Genomic DNA, 15,000 nt, shown 5'->3' on the forward strand with positions numbered 1-15,000 from the left:
ATTAGGGCTTTAAATTGCCAGTTTCATATGTTAAAGTATCAGCAGCATATTATGGGACTACTTAAACAGAAAATTATGATGATTCTTGACTGTGCTGAACACAAAGACTTGCAAGATTTAATGCATTCTGTAGAACAAGTTGGTAAACATAATTTGCAATGTGGTTTTGATACTTTAGAAGCATCTTGCAGGGCTGCTGTCACTGGGTCTGTACTTGGAAGGCATGCTTGGCTTAAGGAACAAAAGCTTGCCAGATCATGTTAAAGCTAAATTACTGGATGCATCCTTAAACCAAGGCCGCCTTTTTGGCAACAAAGCAGAGGAATTCCTAAAAGGATGGAGGAAAAAGCTAAATCTATGCAAACTGTTAGATTTTCTACAGGTACAGCCTCCCAGATTCAGTAGGCATTGGCCTTCAAAGAACTGGTCCTTTCCAGTCCCTTTCAGGCCTTCAGTCCAAACCCGGGAACAGCAGACCACCAAGACTTCAGTATCAAGCTACACACAGATCTAAGCAGTGGGGATCTCCCACTTCCAGAGCAGGGAGTAGTAAGCCACTCCCCTATGGAAAAATGGCACAATGACTTATCCGTAACCCTTCCAAGCCCTGCTCAACTACTTGCTCACTTAGGAGGAAAGCTCGCCCTGCATGCAGAAAACTGGGAACTCATTACCCAGGGCAAATGGGTTTTGAACAGTTTCTCCACTTCCACACACTACCAACCCCAAATTGTTGGCCAGGCCCCCCCCCCCCAAATCAGTGGGCGAAGGCCCAACAGCAAGTTCTCTCTCTTCTCAGTATCAGGGCTATTCAACCTGTCCCAGCAGAACTAAGGGGACAAGGTTTTTATTAAAGACTTACCAGAAAAGAAAACTCCTGGCGTCCTGTCCTGGACCTCTCTATTCTCAACACCTTTCTGGTGGTTCCAAAATTTATAATGCTAACTCTTCAACAGCTTCTTCCTATGCTAGCCAAGGATGCCTGGCTGGCAACCCTAGACTTGAAGCGTACCTGCACATCCCAATAAGAGAATCCTGCAGATAATACCTACGTTTCAGGGCGGGCTCCGTGCACTTTGTTCTCTGCACTTCCCTTTGGCTTTTCTACCGTGCTCAGGGTGTTCACAAAGTGTCTAGCTCCAGCCATTGCATTTTGCAGGCAGAGAAATATTCAAATTTACCCATACCTGGACGATTGTCTGATTCAGGCAGAAAGCCAGGATTTGCTATTACAACACCTGGCATTTGTAAAGAAACTTCTAACCTCCCTGGGGTACACCATTAACGAAAAGAAATTTCACCTAGTACCCTGCCAACAGATTGTATTCCTGGGAGACGCAACTTCCCAGATGGCATTCCTCACTCCGGAAGAAACAACTTTATTTGACAACCTTCTTCAAACTATTGGCCACAAAAACCTAGCTATCTGCAAGGAAAATACTGCAAGCTCTGGGGTTCATAAACTCTTGCATTCTGCTAATTCCATATGCAAGACTGCTTTTGAGGACGCTCCAATGGTATCTAAAAAGTCTAAGGTGTCAACATTCTCAGGACCTGGAAACAATGATTCCTATCATTCCTTGTCTAAGGACAGAGTTCCTTTGGTGGGCAGAGGCCTGCTACCACAACAAGGGACTCCCTCTCACTCTACCCCCTGCCGCCCAAACCCTTACAACAGAGGCATCATGGGGGGCTCACATGGCAGGGCAGTGCATTCAGGGCAAATGGAACCCGAGACAGATGCACCTGCATATCAATCAAAAAGAAATGTTAGCTGTACAGAATGCTCTGACAGCCTTCAAAGACCTTATTCTTCCAGGACAACTATTGGTAAAGACAGACAACACCACAGTTATGTGATACATAAACAAGCAGGGGAGAAACAACTCCTACCCTCTCTGCAGACTAGTTATGGCTCTGTGGAGCACAGCTTTGAGCTACCAAGTGCACCTACAAGCTCAGTTCTTGTCAGGCAAACTAAATTCACTTTCAGACAACTTAAGCAGAAATCTCATGGACCCACACGAATGGAAACTAGAACCCAAAATATTCAACCTCTTGAGGAACAAATGGGGGATCCCAGAGGTAGACCTGTTTGCCTCCCCTCAGAACTACCAGTCAAACAAATTCTCTGCACCAGATCTCCCCACAGTCAAGCTTGGAAAGTGGATGCCCTGTCCTTAACCTGGGAAAGCCTCTCGGTTTATGCCTTTCCCCCTCTGCCTCTCCTCTCAAAGGTTCTATTAAAGATCAAACAGGACAAGCCCAGAACAATACTGATTGCACCAGACTGGCCACACCAGCACTGGTACCCCCTGTTGCACAGTCTGACACTACTGCACCCATGGCCCCTGCCTCAGTCCCCTTCCCTGCTGTCCCAGCAGGCGGGCCAGATTCTGCACCCTCAGCTTCAAACCCTGAACCTTGCAGCCTGGCTAATTCCATGAGCCCTCTTCTAGCATCCTTCAGTAAGCAGGTGCAGGATGTCATTCTGGAGGCAAGGAGGCCTAGTACCAGAAAATCCTATCCTATGAAAAGTGGAAAAGATACTATTCCTGGAGCCAGGCTCAGGGGATGGGCACAGTGGTGCCCAGCTTACCTCATATTCTAGAGTACTTAACAGAAATGCTCCACAAGGGCCTATCCTTCTAGTCAATTAAGATTCATGCCTCTGCCATTTCAGCACATTATAATACTGAGCCACCCCTCTTCTCTCACCCCTTGCTAAAACAATTCCTTAGAGGGGCCAAAAATTTAAGACACCCCCAGGAGAGCTCCCACTCCAGCCTGGGACCTTAACTTTGTATTGGAAAAGCTCACTCTTTCCCCCCTTTGAGCCAGCTGCAACAGCAGAGTTGAAATTCCTTTCTTGGAAAACAGCCTTACTTCTAGCCATCACTTCAGCAAGAAGAGTGTCTGAATTACAGGCCCTCATGGCAGTGGAACCCTTCATTATCTTCCATGCGGACAGGGTTTCCCTCAGGACTAATCCTTCCTTTATGCCCAAGGTGGTGTCTAGTGTGGCCCTTAACTAGTCCATTCATTTGCCTTTTTTTCTCTAATCCACAAAACAAAGGGGAACGGATACTGCACTTTCTGGACGTGAACAGATAACTAAGATTCTATTTGGACAGGACTAAGCCTTTCAGAAAATCTGACCAGCTGCTAGTTGGCTTTGCTGCAGGGGCAGAGGGTAAGGCCATTTCAAAGCAAACCTTTTATAAATGGATAGCCCAATTGCATTCATTTCTGCTACAAGAACCATGGAAAACCTACCCCACAGGGGATAAGATCACATTCCACCAGGGCTGCATCTTCCTACTCTATGGCATTTCTCAGAGGAATCCCTACCAGGGACATCCTGGAAGCTGCTACCTGTACACACCTTCACCAAGCATTACCACCTGCCTATCTTCCCTAAATCCAGAGCTGGATTTGCCACAGCAGTCTTGCAGGGCTTAATAGCTGGCCCTAATGCTCTTTAACTACCGTCTCCTTTTCTTAGTTTTGGAAATCAACCCAAATGTGAGGACTGCAACAGTGAAACACTAAGAACATATTACATTCGAGTACACTTACCACAAATGTAGATGTTCGAGTGTATTCACTGTTGCAGTTAGGGTTACACTCCCTCCAGCCCCCTGACTTCTGTTGGCTCTACCTTTCCTTCTTGTTTGGTATACATGTATTTTTTCATCTGTATTTGTTTTTTGATGGGGGTATCCCATACCATATAACTGATTCCTATTGTGGGGGCACCTGATATCTGTGGCAGGAAAAACTGATGTAATGGCGTCGGCTGCATGTTTTATACCCCTGACGACCTGATGTCATGGAAGAAGCGACCGCATCCAATGCAGAAATCCGAAGACGCTGGTATTTAGGCTGGCTGAAGGCTACCTGCAGGTAGATAACCCAAATGTGATGACTGCAACAGTGAATACACACTCTAACATCTATATTTATGGTAAGTGTACACAACTGTACTTTTTATCTTGTATGTGCACTGATCGTAGTTGTTAATGTGTTGGGTAAAGACTAGGTGGGTTAGATGTACCATTTCAGAGCACATTTGATGTTCATGTTTATGTTTTTGTTGATGCTTGAGGGAATGTTGGTTTGGAGCTTAGCTGGTATGCGAGTTCTCGCACACTCAGGAAGGTTTCCATGTCTCCAACGAAGTGGAGAACTTCTTCCAGTAAAAAAAAACTTGAATCCTATGAAACCAATGCAAATGCGACTCTGTTTGGCTTATGCGTTTGTGTTGTCTGAGTGCTGGATGGCTTCTAAGTGTTCCTTGATTCTGTCAGACTACTTCCTTGCCTTTTACCTATGTAAAAGCTATTGCAGGTGGAGCAAATACTGGCATAAATAACATTGTAGAAGTTGCAGTCCAGATGATCCCTAAGCCAAATTTTGTATTTGTTGTGTGGGAAGGTATATGTGGTGTATGTAAGGATGTGTTTGCAGATGGTGCAATGGCTACAGGGTTGCTTGCCTGGATGTTATTCGTGTTTCACTGTTGCGGTCATTACATTTGGGTAATCTGCTGGCAGGTTGCCCTCAGTCAGCCTGAATTCCAAAGTCTTGGGTCCTGCGTCGGTTGCTGTCTTCTCTTCCATGACGTCAGGTCGTCAGGGGTGTAAAACATGCAGCTGACGCCATTTTCTTTAGTCTTTCTTGCCGCATGGTGCCCGAAGCAGAAGCATTTGGCAAGTGCCGGTCGGCCGACTACTGAAATATTCGAGTTTGAGTTTCAGAACCGAAGTCTTCACTAAAGCCAAGTACCCTGTTGGGGAAACTTTTTTTCTTGCTTTTTACTGATGTCAGAAAAAGTTAATAATTGTATTACTTGTGGGAAGCAAATACCTCATAAGGATTTCCATTTATACTGTATTCCTTGCCTAGGCCCTGATCACAACGTGCCTGGCTGTCAGTTATGTGCTAGATTTAACCAACGCACTATTAAGCGTCTGTATATTTTTACATAAAAGTATTTTGGAAACTGATTTAATTACCCAGAAATGTCGACTGATAGCAATCCGACTACCAGAGTACATAAAAAAAGCAAAGAAAAGGACAGAGAAAGGCAGTCGATATCCAAAACAGACGACAAAGCTTCTCCTAAGCCAGTCACTGGTTTGCCGCTACTCAGTGAGGCGCTTTTGCAGCCCCTGATACACGCTGCCTTCGAGTCGCAGCTCTCTACTGACACCCATGTGGAGTTCGGCATGCCGCAAGATACTCAAGGTATTGGACCGACTGATGTATCTCCCTCAGATGGGTCTGGAGCCGCTGAGCAGGCACCGGCTTCTGAGGGTGTATTCAGACATTAACATTTGTATATCAAACCAACGACAGCTGCAAAACCAAAGACAAAAGCAACTTCTAAAACTAAAAAACCGACACATGAGCCACGTGCACAGGCCTCTATGCCTAAAAAACAGATCAAAATGGCTGAAGACCTTATTACCTTAATCAGGGGTACCCATCCCTCTCCAGATAAGAGGCGTAGGCAAGACACTGATTATGAATCTTCAGATCAGGTTTCTATTTCTTCTGATTCCTCTTCTGATCAGGAGTTATCTATACCTTCTTATGAGGATTCTGATGCTGAAGAGTCTATTCCATCTGCATCTCCTCCTGAGGATTATTCATTTGGAGAAACCTTGCATACTTTGAGGGAGCATTTTCACTGGGAGAGTCCAAATTTCTCAGAATCAAAAAAGAGGCTCAGGGATTTCCTTCTCCCTCAGCACAGGCCTTTAGCCATTCCCCCTGTTTTAGACATTGTAAATGATGTGTTTTCGGAGTCAAGCTTGACCCCTGACTCCTTACCTAAGGCTCCCAGTAAGCCTGACAGATATTACAGGGTCCCTGACTCACATAATATTTTATTTAGAAACCCTGCTGCTGACCCTGAAACTATTTCACAGGGTCCAAAGGGAGTTAAGGCCTCAACATCAAAAAATCCTACCCCCTCTGACAGAGATTCAAGGGCACTTGACAGATGGGGAAAAAAGGTTTATACATCTGCAACCTTGGCAATCAGGGCCTTAAACTGCCAATTTCATATGCTTAAGTACCAACAACATGTTATGGGATTGCTGAAACAGAAAATGATGTTGATTTCAGAATGTGCAGAAAATAAAGAATTGCAGGAATTATTGCATGCAGCTGAACAAGTTGGAAAGCATACTTTGCAATGTGGTTTTGATTCCTAGAGGCCTCCTGCAGGGCCACAGTTACTGGATCTGTGATTAGGAGGCATGCCTGGTTAAAGGAACAAAATCTGCCTGATCATGTTAAAGCTAAATTACTAGATGCACCTTTACAGCATGATTCTCTGTTTGGTATTAAGGCAGAAGAGGTTTTAAAGAAATTAAAGACAAAGCTAAGTCTATGCAAACTGTTAGACTTCTTTCAAGTGCAGCCACCAAGATTCAGTAGACACTGTCCTACAAAAAATTGGTCCTTTCCTGTGTCAGACAGAGCTCAAAGGGGCAAATCCAGACGTCCTAAGGGTTCCAGATGCCAGGCGCAAGATTCATACAGGTCAAAGCAATGGGACGCTTCCACCTCAAAATCTGGAGGAGATGAAGTGCAAACCTGCAGAAAGCAATGCCAATGACTTCCCTCTGCCTACACCAAGCACTTATCTTTTGGCAACACCCATAGGGGGAAAATTAGCACTTTTTGCTCAAAATTGGCAGTTAATAACCCAGGACAAGTGGGTACTAAATATCACTGGGATACAGATTCCATTTCCACACTCTGCCAATGGCAAATGGTTGGCCAGGTCTGCCAAAAAATCAATGTGCAGAGGCACAGAAACAGGTTTTGTCCCTCGTGGATATGGGGGCCATTCAGATCGTACCATAACAGGGAAAAGGACAAGGTTTTTACTCGACTGTTCTTGGTACCCATAAAGGACAAGGCCTGGCGGCCAATACTGGATTTATCGATTTTGAAAACATACCTGGACATTCCAAAATTCAAAATGCTGACTTTGCAGCAACTTCTGCCCATGCTGGGCAAGAATGCTTGGCTGGTGACTTTAGACCTAAAAGAGGCATACCTGCATGTCCAAATAAGACAATCGTGCAGAAGATACCTCAGATTCAAGGCTGGCTTAATGCATTACAAATTCTCTGCACTGCCCTTTGTAAAGACCCTGGGCGCAGTAGATAAGCCAAAGTGCCTGGCACCAGTAATTGCATTTTGCAGACAAAGAAGTATAGAAATATATCCTTAGTTGGGCGACTGTCTCATTCAAGCAGAAAACAAGGACACTCTTCTTTGACACCTGGCGTTTGTGAAAAGGCTTCTAACATGCCTAGGGTACACAATAAACAAAAAGAAATCACAACTGGTACCCTCTCAAAAGAAAACATTCCTGGGTGTAAGCTTGAATACAACTGCCCAGATGGCTTACTTCACGCCAGGCAAGCAAAGGCAACTGACTACTTACTTCAAACTGATGGCAACAAAAACCCAGTCTTCTGCAAGACAAATTCTGCAGGCTCTGGGCTTCATGGCATCCTGCATTCTACTGATTCCATATGCAAGACTACATATGAAGAAACTTCAATGCAGTGGCGGCTGGTGACTTCAAATCACAGGGGGGCTGCAGGAGACAGCTGAATGGGTTGGGTCAAGGGGAGGGGGTGTGGTCAACCAGAAAGGGGAGGAGCTATGCACAAAACCACAAAAAACTAACTTTAATTAAATACGCTGCCCTGGGTGGCAAACCATCATTATGAAAGTCCAATCAAGACAAAAATAAGTGTAGAAGAATAAAAATATTTCAATGCATTGGCTGCATGACAGCTTACTTAATATCTAGATGGAAACAAAAGGTTGTGAGGCATGAAAAAATAAATTACATTTTAAATACATTACTGGAATGCCAGTCAAAATCTAGTATAAGAAAAAACAGAAGCACTCAATTCAAACCACTTCTCCTTGCACTGCAGTTCTAATTATAATATATTCAGCTTTATTAAAGTACCAAGTAACATGCTGAAAGTAGAAATCTATGTGATGCCCCCACTTGTAAAAATGTTTCTTATCCAAAAAAGACCTGCTGCCTGACAACTTGTTTCATGGGGAAAACATGATAAAAGTAAAAAATGAAAAGCAAACAAGAAACAAGCTCAAGATACATTGCTTAAAGGATTACTGTACAGGTTATGGACCACACATGATTGGCATTCTGTTTAGTTTACGGGTAAAGTCTGTAGAGATGACTGGAAGTCTCCAACAAGTGTAATGAGCTTTTTAAAATAATGGAATCCTGTCCTTTAATACCCAGGCTTATATATTATCTAGTCAAGTATTCTCTGCATGGCAACAACAAAAAGGCTTTCAATGTTGGCAATTCTTTAACAGTATGCTTATTAAAGCTTACTTGCATCTTAGGATCTCAGACAAGCTTACCTTATGGTCATTAAAGCATTGCTACTTAAACACAGAGCAACAGGCACTTTGAGTAATAAGCATAAATCTGAGTAATAAGCATAAATCAACAGTACAAAAATATGACAGAAACCAGACCATTCTGCAAAATCAAGGACAGATGAAAAGCCACTGTAGTACTTATGCAGTGTGTCCTCCCCATCCAAGGTAGATACAACTACTCCTTGCCTTGCTTGGACACATCCAGAGTCACTACATGGGGAGTGGGGTACAACAAGCATGTCACAATTTGAAATCTCTCTGGCTGACTGTGATGGCCCTGACACATTTGTCATACCTCTCAACCTCAAGAGCAAGAAATCTGGACAAAGCCATACACAGAAGTGGGACAAAGGCCCAAAAATAAGGACAATTTTTAAATATTGCTCTAATAAACTTAGAAAGATAATAGAATAGGTCTTGCATTAGTATGAATTTTCTGAAGGGTATAAAATCTGAAACTCAAATGTCTGTCATTTTCTAACTTCAGTCTTTAGTGATTTGTCACTAACTTGCCAAAAAACACAACTTTATGAAAAATGGACCAAAAATGTGATGCAAAAATATAGAATAGACACACAATACAGCTGCTACCTTTCAAAGAAGGGACACTTTAATATTAGTACTGCTACCTTGAGTAGCTGACAAAATAAAAGAATCTACATGCATTTCAAGTAATCTATAACTTTGATTATTACAGTTATTTCTTAATTGTAAACCCTCCATGTTTTCTTCCAAAATTGTTTTTTTGCGGAGGGATTATTAGGGGGAAGAGCAACATTTTGAGCCAAAAATTGGGGACAGTCGAGAGGTTGGCTATGCCTAATTCTATAAAGCAATTTATTTGCATGTACCTCTCAACCTGTTAATGCAGTAAATCTGAACAAGGCCAAATATATTGGGGGCACATATAAACAGTACTAAAAATTGCTCTTGTATAAATTGAGACAGTTGATAGAACAGCTATTACTTTAACATGCATTTTTCTGAAGGTTATGAAGTCTGAAACTTATTATTTAGTGACTTAATTCCTAAATGATTTGCCAGAAAACTACAAATTTTATGAAGAACAAACCAAAAATAAGAAGCAAAAATCTATTCATTCTTTGAAAATCTAGACAGTTGGGAGGTATAGTTCAGCTGGGCCTGTCTGAGTTTGCTGCCCTTACCCCTGACAAAATAATGGTTGAATGGAGCCTCTGCAGCCATTCCAATGAACCATTACTTGGCTATTTCACTCCATTTACCATAAACACTAATGTGCATACTGCTTTACTTCTATGATGAGTTGGACTTCATTTGAAAGTTTTATTTTGTATTTTACAGCACAAACACTAAGTCATCTGTTAAACAAAGCAATGCAGTCTCACAATGAAAACTTAGCATTAAAACTTCTCTGCCCTTGAAACTCACATTCATTGAAACAGCATTGAAACCCACATTCAAAGAAAATACATTTTGCCAGTGGCAGATAAAGATTAATTTTGGGCTGTTTTCAAATCATAGGCCCCTTGCATATGAAACATACATGTGCTCTTTGATACACCTTCCTCATTGTACTAAAATTATATTCCTTGTACAATGCAGTACACTTGTTAGAGGGGGTTTTAAATTTGTTTTGAACATTTTTCCAGTAAGCAATGAAACAAACCATATGCACCCATAATGGCAAAACTGCCCAGTTGAGAACATTTATCATAAAAAAGTCTACTCAGACTTCCACAGTCCACCATTATTAGTAAATATACACAATTCTACAGTCCACCATTATTAGTAAATGCGCACAATTCCACAGTCCACCATTATTAGTAAATATGCACAATTCTACAGACCACCATTATCAGTAAATATGCACAATTCTACAGTCCACCTTTATCAGTAAATATGCACAATTCTACAGTCCATTATCAGTAAATATGCACAATCTCTGAAGTAAGACATCTAAATAATTCCACATCTGTAACTAATGAAGCGGTTGCTGCTAGCAATCACCTTTATATTTCATGGTTTCATCGAAAAATAAAGTGTCTGTTGCCCCTCAGGAATAAATTGCCTATATTACATTAAAAAATGATAAGCTAGTAATAATATTGCAAGAGGAAATGGATGGCAAACTGATAACAGACTCATAGTTAGCATCTTCACCAAGGAGAACATTCTCAGTACGGCAGCATCCACCCCTTGGAGTAGAACCCACAGCCTTCTGCATCAAAAGCAAGTACACAACCTGTTGTGCTATAGTATTAACTAGGCAAAGCACTAAACTTCTGTTCCCCTGCAGCTCTCAGCTCCTTGTAAAATCTACTCAATACTCAACTGCATCTCAACTTCGCAGCTCAAGAAAACTGGAAAAAGCCAAAATGTATTGGGGTCAAAAGCCCAAAAATCAGGGACACATTAAACATTGCTTGTATAATCTTGGAAAGTTGCTAGAATAAAATGTTGTGTTGCCACCATACATTTTACTGCCAAGGTCCCTGAGCAAAAAACAGTCAGAGTAACATACCACTATGCCACATCAGCTGCTTTGTAAAAGAGAGGAAGACTGAAACTTAAATGGCTATCATTTAGTGAATTCAGTTCTCACCATAGCTGTCAACCTCTTAGTACAAAACACCTGGACAAACCCAGTAATGAGGGAATACAGCCCTCAAACATATTCAGTGAATTCATTTCTTGCCATAGCTGTCAACCTTGGCACAAAAACCTGGACAAAGCCAATAATGGGGGAATACAGTCCCAAAAATAGGGACAAATTTAAAATATTCATCTTATAAACTTAGAAAATTGCTAGAAAAAAAGGTTGTGCTACTATGTATTCTGAAGAATATGAAGTTTGAAATTCAAATGCCGGTCAATTTTACTGCTGACAGAACAAAAACAATTTTCAGCAGAGATGCAGGGATTAATACTGCAGACACGTCTTTGTAAAATGACAGGGCACCAGAGCAAATCCACACAAACACAGGGAGGAGATGCAGACTCCACACAGAAGCCACCCCAACCAAGAATCAAACCAGAAAACCTATAGCTGTGAGGCAACAATACTACTACTGCACCATCAAATATGCAAGGAATTAAGCATTCAGAAACCCTTAAGTCTGAAATTCAAATGCCTGTCAATTTTATTTAACATTTTTTAATCAGGACAGTCTGACTTGGAACAAAAAAACAATTTTCAGCAGAGGCCCAGGAAGAAATAATGCAGACATGTCTTTGTAACATGGGAGGACACAAAAGCAAACCCACACAAACACAGGAGAAGATACAGACCCCACAAAGAAGGAACCCCAGCCAAGAATCAAACCCAAGAACCTGCAGCTGTGAGGCAACAATGCTACTACTACACCATCAAATATCAAGCATTGCAACATTTACAAACCACAGATATTATGAGGAACAGATCAGATCGAATATGAGGCAAAAATCTGCAATTTTTTACAAATGGTGGTGGGTAGGGAACTCAAGTCTTTAACACCTGCATACAGGGTACAGGGTTCAAGCCTGAGGTATTCCCTACCACACCACCATGAGCACCTGGGGCATTTTCACACACACACACACACACACACACACACACACACACACACACACACACACACACACACACACACACACACACACACACACACACACACACACACACTCCTAGTAAATCAAAGCACCATACACACACACTCCTAGTAAATCAAAGCACCATACACACACACACTCCTAGTAAATCAAAGCACCATACACACACACACTCCTAGTAAATCAAAGCACCATACACACACACACTCCTAGTAAATCAAAACACTATACACACACACACTCCTAGTAAATCAAAGCACCATACACACACACACTCCTAGTAAATCAAAGCACCATACACACACACACTCCTAGTAAATCAAAGCACCATACACACACAAACTCCTAGTAAATCAAAGCACCATACACACACAAACCAGTAAATCAAAGCACCATACACACACAGTCAATCCAGTATAAACATGGGAGTAGCCTTTTCTGTGATTTCCTCTAGTGCCATGTAACAGATGTACAAGAAAGGAAAATACCTGTTCATGTGACTGTTGGCTCAAAGACTGCTGGGAAGGGTAGGACCACAGAACATATAACTAGGGAAGAAGATGGGGAAAATTATGAATCTCATAGCAGGAACAGGGCCTGTCTTAGCCCTCTTATGAGCAATGCCCAATGGAGCAATCTTTGAAAGAACTGCAGAGGGGTTACATAGTTTAAGATACACAATGATGAAAGGCTGTAGATCAACATAAACATAAAGGAAGTGGTATGGGCCAAGGAAGAGGCTTTATAAAATGTGAGAAAGTTGATTATTGTAAGGATGTTTATGGAAAAGGAAGATGAACAGAGGCTGGGAAAGTCCAGGTGAAGATGGAGAAGGAACTAATGAACAAAACAAGGAAGAAGTGGAATCTTTACTTTAGGTCATGGAGGAAGGTGAAACAACAGATTAGGAAATTTCACATGTTAGTAATAAATGTAAAAGAGCATACATAGGTTCAGGTCCAGGCTATGATCATGAATATGTATAATTTATGTATTAATTTATTTATTTATGTACCCACCAAATAGAAACCCTCACTTCCTTTTCACCTGCATATGAAGAAGCAAACTACTTAAAATTCCATGTTAAGAACTAAGGACCACTTAAGCATTTAAAATTAAATTATTTGGCTTTCATTGTAGGAAAGACTTCTTCAGAAATAGAAAAAATTTAAAAAGTTAAAATAGGCTGCTTTATATGTTACAATTGATGTTAACAGGTATGCCTAGCAGATGCCAGTGGGATGCAGGTGGAATACTGACATGCATTTAACAAGTCATCTATATATATATCTATATATCTATATATATCTATATATATCTATATATATATATAATATAATTTTGCTACCTTTTTGGGGGCAAGAAAAACTAAAAAAAATGGCGTCAGCTGCATGTTTTATACCCCTGATGACCCGACGTCATGGAAGAGAAGACGGCAACCGACGCAGGACCCAAGACTTTGGAATTCAGGCTGACTGAGGGCAACCTGCCAGCAGATTACCCAAATGTAATGACTGCAACAGTGAATACACTCCAACATCTACATTTATGGTAAGTGTACACAACTGTACTTTTGGGAGCTTGGAAGTTCGTGGCCGAGGATTGGAGGTAATGCTCGGGCTGCTCAAACAGAGATTTTAGTGTTTTTTTTTTGTTTTTGTTTTGTAGCAAAAGGTGGGTCGTTCCCCTAAGATCTGGCATAGTTCTCTCTCCCAGTGGCTAATGCATCAGTATTTAAGGCTATGATGGGATGCATGCCCTGGCTGATGGGGAGGGAGAAGCTCAGGACAAAGTTTTGGTTTGGTGTGCCTTGGAGGTTTGATTAGAAAGCCATGTTTCAAGATGGACTGAAATTTGGTATTCCTGGTGTGGGAGACCTCTGAGTACATACTGGCTAAGAGGTCATTGGGATAGTTGCATTCTAAAAAGAGTTTGAGCAGGTGGCTGCACTCGTCCTGGCAAATTGAGTTCTCACTGATGATGAGGAATAGTCGTACCAGTTGCCCCTTTATTACATTGGACTTCATGTATGTGGGGTGCTGGCTGGAAAACTCTAGGAAATTGTTCTGAAGGTGCTCTTATGGAATATATTAGATTCGAAAAAGCAGGTGGTGAGATTAAGGAATATCTCCATGTCTAAATCAATACTGTTGTTCAAATCTTGGATAAAGATGTCTAGTTCCTGGCGGGTGCCTTGCCATACAAAGAAGATTTCATTAACATATGTTTTGTATAGTTTGGCTTTGTTGAAAGCCACAATGGTGGGAAGGATCTCTGCTTCCCAGGCAATGAGGACAAGGTTTGCATAGGATGGGGCCATTTTGGACTCCATTGATACGCCTCTCTGTTGGTGATGCACATTTTGGTTGAAATGCAAAAAGCTGTTCTGCAAGACTATAGTTTCTATTTTGGTTATGGGGAAGGATGTATATTTTTCTAACTAGGTTGTAGTGCGTTAAGAGATCTTCCTGGTGAGGGATACTGGTGTATAGTGCCTGTATGCCCAGGGTAACTAGCCAGCAGTCTTGGTGGGTGACTCGGTTTATGGGTTTGTGTGGGAACAACCACAAGTCATGCAAAAAGGATAGAGTCTTCTGAACTGTTGGGGGTGAGACTGAGGTCAAGGAATTAAGATATTCTCAGTTTGTGTCCTTTAGAAGGACACTGAGCTTGACAGCGAGGTTGCTTTTGTGTTTGTGGAATTTGGGGATTCCAAAAAGTTTTCCTAAACAGGATTTGTTTATCCTTAAAAAATTGAATTCTTCCGTAGAAATGTTATTTTTTAAGCAAATGGGTTGACAGTCGTCAACACGTTTAAAATGTTTGTGTAGTAGATCTAATGAGATAGGATCATAAAATTCATTGTTCTTTAAATTTGATTCTGTTTTATCTGTGTCCATTAAGGTCCATTACCACAGTCACTTTGTCTGCTTTCATGATGTGGATTTTTTTCCAGTCAGAACAAAGAAT

Source organism: Protopterus annectens, chromosome 4.part0 (genome assembly GCF_019279795.1).
Source record: "Protopterus annectens isolate FY-2018-M chromosome 4.part0, PAN1.0, whole genome shotgun sequence".
In the NCBI taxonomy this organism is placed as follows: Eukaryota; Metazoa; Chordata; order Ceratodontiformes; family Protopteridae; genus Protopterus; species Protopterus annectens.